The 5,405-nt window shown below is 49.3% G+C and overlaps 1 pseudogene across 1 annotated transcript; it reads right to left on the bottom strand.

The window, feature by feature from the left end:
• Positions 1 to 1,266: 1,266 nt before the first annotated feature.
• LOC306652160 (ER lumen protein-retaining receptor 1-like) lies at positions 1,267 to 1,848 on the bottom strand (annotated as a pseudogene). Its single transcript has one exon. The product of its transcript is annotated as an ER lumen protein-retaining receptor 1-like (transcript).
• Between the last annotated feature and the right edge of the window lie 3,557 nt (positions 1,849 to 5,405).

The raw sequence follows: 5,405 nt of genomic DNA, 5'->3' as shown, positions 1-5,405 counted from the left end.
TTTGGTATTTAACCAGTTGTGCTTTCTTTCTAGATTTAAAGGTAAAGCATCTGTCTGGGGTACTGACATCTGTCTCTAGGACAGGCCTCCAGGAATGTCCACTCCTAGATGCTGATACATTTTGAGGACAGGGAGGGGGGGTGTCTTGCATATTGCTGAACAGCAGGATAACAGGAAGTGACTTCCTGCTGGGATAATACTCCTGGCCTCATGCAAGGACCTCCCTGGGGTCCCACCCACTGTTTGAGCTTGTCTCTGATGTCTGGATTTGAAATGAATGATTTGGGTCGGAGGCATGCCAAGCATACTCTGTGGAGCGCTGAGTTGGAGGACGGCTGGGTCCTGGTTCCCTGTTAAACTGAACAGCTGGGCTGAGCTGCTGAAATACCCTTGGAGATGGCTGTTCCCACATCTGACTTCCAACAATAGGGGAGGCTGATGAGCCTCTTTCAGGCAACGGATCTGAGCTCTGACAGCTGGGAGCCATTGCTTTAGTCTCCTGTCACCTCTCCCATCACAGACCTCCTCCTTTCTGGACTCCTGTGGACAGGGGAGCTTCTTCATGGCAGATGACCTGTTCCCACTGGAAGCATCCTTCTGGCCCCTCCAGCAATGTGTGCCTGTCACCTGACACCTGCCTGGCTTGTCTCAGAGAGGAACAGTGCTGCCTTCTGCAGCAGCCCAGCTGGCCACCAGGTTCTTACACACCACCCAATAGCTCGCTCCTCAGCTGGGAGGAGAGAGAACTGGAGAAGTACAGGTTTTACTTCTCCTGGAGGGGTTGGGCTTAACTTTGCCTTGGAAAGTTCGGAGACAAACTTTGTACATAAGTGACCTTGCTGGTGCAGTTCTGCCCTTCATCTCAGAGTGTAGGTTGTACCTGAACTGTCCCCCAAAAGTCCATGTGAAAAGCACCCAGAACCCACTGTGGATGTGGGAAATCATGCAAGAGATTTTATTAAGTGGACAGGCAGATTGTTTGCCTGCAGTGAGAGAGAGAGAGAAAAAAAAATGAGAGAGAGAGAGAGAGAGAAAGAATGGTGCTGGAGTCATTCTTAGGTAGTGGAATTTCACAGGTTAATAACAATGGACCAATGGCTGGCGAGGAGGTTCACTGGCTAACAATCTGGGTTGTAAAATGGTGTGTGGGGGCAGAATACTGGCAGCAGCAAAATAGCAGATCTGATACCAATATTCCTCCCTTTTTGTTTTTATAGATACCAGGGGTGGGACGATGATCTTTCTTCTCTAGCTTCTTCCTGCTGGTTAGGGGTGAAGAGTCTCATTCCACCAGTAGAGGGAAGGCTGGACCAGGCCGGCCACAACGGTGATGAGATTGAGGAAGCAGTAGTGCCAAATCCAGTTGAAGAGACAGAGGGTGCGGCAGACACCAGCATGAACAGGTAGTAGCTCATGATGGACTCCACCTCATCAGGCTTGCTCACCATGAACGACTGCAGCAAGATAGCTACTGACTCCAGATACATAGAGAAGGTCCAGAGGATCTCTGGAGGGGTGAAGTTGTGGTTGACCAAGAATGCCAAGATGGCCATGGGAAGACAAGGAACTTTAGCCGGAATGTCGTTCCCATTGTAAGTGACCTTGAGCTTGCTGTAAATCATCCAGCCGTGATGAAAGAGCAGGCTATGTAGGCCACCTTCATGCATGTGTTGTAAAGTGAGATGCAGTTGGAGAAGAGGTCCAGGTAGCAGGCAGCAGACACCACAGCAAATGGGACCAGCTCTTCCCTGAAATCCCAGCACACAAGCGGAACTTCCAGATTTTAAGCAGTAGCAAGATGAAGGTGAGGAGGTGGGAGAGGATTCCCAAAAATGGGAAGAGCTTCATGGCTGGGGGGGGGGGCTCTGGCAGGGCTGAGCTGGAGGGAGGCAGGCTGGTGTGGTGGGTGGTGTGATGGGGGGCTGGAGAGGGATCCTCCAGTGGGCTCCAATCTGGGGAGGGGACTCTATGATGGGGAGCTGAGGCCAGAGCTGATGGCTGAGCTAGAGCAGGGAAAAGGGAGGAGGAGGAGAGAGTAAGAGGGGGAGATGAAGCCAAAAGGAGGTGTTTGGGTTTGCAGGAAGAGCAAAGATCAGGTTTGGTGCACAAGAAAGAGAAATCTTGCAGATAAGGAATCTCTTTCCATCTGCCTGCTCACTCACAGAAGTCGTACACCATTACATGGCCATTTTGGATTGATTACCTAAAGGATAGGTTTTGGTGGTTTTGGCTGAGGGTCAGGGTTAAGATTGTCTAGTAGACATCCCAGGGGTGAATCTACTGGAATGGAGAACACAGATCCCCTGGTGAAGACAGGGGATGTGATGTGATACAGCCACATCAGTGTCAAAGGCGCCCTGAGGTCACAGGCTGGTTGGCTGGAGACAAGGAGACAGTACAATGATGGGAGTTGTCACCCCTGTCAATGTGCCAGGCAAAAGACGAGGGGGTTGAGGACCTGATGTCAGGATGTGGAAAAGAGAGAGAGAGAGAGAAAGCACAAAGAGGAGCCTCAACTGTGAGAGAGAATCTCCACCATAAAGATCGGGGACCCGCCTGTCAGATAAGGTCAACTAAGGGGGACAGTTGTAACTGTAAAAGTCGTGAAGTCGTGGCTGGGGGAACCCCCACTCCTCAACTGCCTCGAGGGTGCCAGATGAGCAATGGTCACATCTCAGATCAGCAGAGGAGCGTTTAAGTTGACCCAGGGGAAAACTCACCAATCTGAAACATCTAGGTGAATGGAAGGTAAGACCAACATTCAGGGCTCTGGGGTGACAGATGGGATTCCACTCACCTAAGTGGTGGTAGAAGAGCCCAACCGAGTCACGGCACCAATGAAAGCACCTAGAAACCATTCTAGATGTGGGAACTCACACAAGAAATTTTATTAAGCAGATGAACAGAGTGTCTGCCCTTAAGGGAAAGAGAGAGAGAGAGAGAGAGAGAGAGAGGGAATGGCGGTGGAGCCATTCTTAAGTAGTTGAATTTCAAGGCTAATAACAACAGACCAGTGACTGACTAGGGGGTTTGTGGGCTAATAATCTGAGTGGTAAAGTGGTGTAAGGGGACAGACTACAGGTAGCAGCAAACAGCAGATCTGATGCCAATACCATGCATTTAAAGTATTGGTCCGGGGGTTTTCAAGATGGCAGCCTAGAGGATGGCTGCATTTCAGGTTGCTCCAGGACTCAGGATTCAAAAAGAGGAGATAGTGAGAGACTTGGGACCAACTCAAAGCCGCCGGGTGAGTCTATGCCATTGGGGAGGCATCCTGGATGGGGCGGTAGTCCCGGAACGCAGGGAACTTTGTGAAGTAAAGTGGCCCAATGAGACGCCCCTCCCCCACTGGAGCAGTGAACTCGGACAACTGGGAGCATTTTAGAGGAAGGTCGCTCACCATGATGCTGGGACTCGGAGCAACCCACCAGGGCTCCGGGTGGCTGGCCGGAGGAGGAGGCAAGCGGCTAGTTGTTTGGACTCAGAGCAACAGCTCCAGAAACCCAGGTGGCTTCCTGGAAGAGGAGGAGGAGTGCGGTGGGTTGCTTGGACTTGGAGGGACTGCACCAGGGCTACGGGTGGCTGTCGGGAGGAGGAGGTGCACAGTGAGTTGCTTGGACTTGTAGAGCTGCACCAGAACTCTGGGAGGCTGCCTGGAGGAGGAGGAGGTGCGCAGTGGGTCACTTGGACTCAGAGTGACCCCACGGAACACTGGGCGGCTGCCCAGAGGAAGAGGCATGCGGTGGATCGCTGGGACTCAGAGTGAATAAACGGGGCTCCAGGTGGCTGCTCAGAGGAGGGGCTGAATAGCCAGGCGATTAGGTGCAGAGCAGGGTCCCAGGACCTAGGCGGCTGCTTGGTGGAAGAGTCACACAGAGACAAGCTGAGGGGTGGAGTAAAGGTTCCAGGACTGTGGGCAGCTTCTCTGAGGAGGGGCAGCCTAAGGAGACTCGTCTGTGAAGGGTGAGGCTCCCAGGCCCAGGAGGTAGGTCTGGGTCTCTGGGAACTTTGCAGAGGAAGGCAGCCCAGCCCAGGCGATAGCTGTAAATTGAGGGGAACTTCTAGGAGGGCAACTGACCAGCGAGACCTCCCCACCGGGTGAGTCTTCCCTGCCAGGTGAGGTTTTCCCACAAGGACGGTAAAACCAGAGACACAGGCCCAAACAGGCCTTGCCTCAGCCCACAGCCTAGTTCCCCTTTGGATGACCATTGGTCAACAAGTGGAGGCACCTCTGCCCACTAGCAGGGAATATACCTCACCTGAAGGCCACCACCCCTAGAGAGGCAGCTTCCTTGTGGAGCACCGCACTATCAAATTCCTCCAAGACTTCCCACTGGAGGCTAAGAGGGGATACACTTGAAATCTTCAGGGACATTATAAGTCAATAGAGGAAATCTGCAATATCTCAGCGGTCCACTGATACCTGAACAATATGAGAAAACAAGGGAAGAAAATGCCCCAAACAAATCTAGATGTTACAGCAATAAAATCCAATGACAGCATGGCAGAAGAAATGACAGAAAGGGAGTTCAGAATGTACATAATTAAAATGATCAGGGAAGAAAATAATGAGATGAAAGAGCAAATGCAGGCACTGAATGATGAGATGAAAGAGCAAATGCAGGCATTGAATGATCACACCAATCAACAGTTAAAAGAGCAAATACAGGAAGCAAAAGATCATTTCAATAAAGAGTTAAGAGATATTGAAAAAAAACCAGAAATCCTTGAAATGAAGGAAACAATAAACCAAATTAAAAACTCCATAGAAAGCATAACCAATAGGATAGAACACCTGGAAGATAGAACCTCAGACATTGAAGACAAAATATCTAACCTTGAAAACAAAGTTGACCCAACAGAGGTGATGGTAAGAAATCATGAACAGAATCTCCAAGAACATGGGAAATCATGAGAAGGCCAAATTTAAGAATTATTGGGATTGAGGAAGGCTTAGAGAAACAAACCAAAGGAATGAACAATCTATACAATGAAATAATATCAGAAAATTTCCCAGATCTGAAGAATGAAATGGAAAATCAAGTTCAAGAGGCTTATAGGACCCAAATACACAAAATTACAACAGACCCACACCAAGGCACATTATAATGAAAATACCTAACACACAAAATAAAGACAGAATTTTAAAGGCTGTGAGAGAAAAGAACCAAATTACATTCAGGGGGAAACCTGAATATAATATCAGCAGAATTTTCAATCCAGACCCTAAAAGCTAGAAGGGCCTGGAACAACATTTTTCAAGCCCTGAAAGAAAATGGACACCAACCAAGAATCTTATACCCTGCAAAACTTACCTTCAAATTTGATGATGAAATAAAATCCTTCCATGATAAACAAAAGCTAAAAGAATTTACAAAAGGAAAGCCAGCATTACAGAACATTCT

This window comes from Sciurus vulgaris (genome assembly GCF_902686455.1).
Source record: "Sciurus vulgaris genome assembly, contig: HiC_scaffold_137_arrow_ctg1, whole genome shotgun sequence".
Lineage (NCBI taxonomy): Eukaryota > Metazoa > Chordata > Mammalia > Rodentia > Sciuridae > Sciurus > Sciurus vulgaris.
Note: the sequence above shows the minus strand (reverse complement) of the source record. Positions and strands in the feature narration are given on the sequence as shown.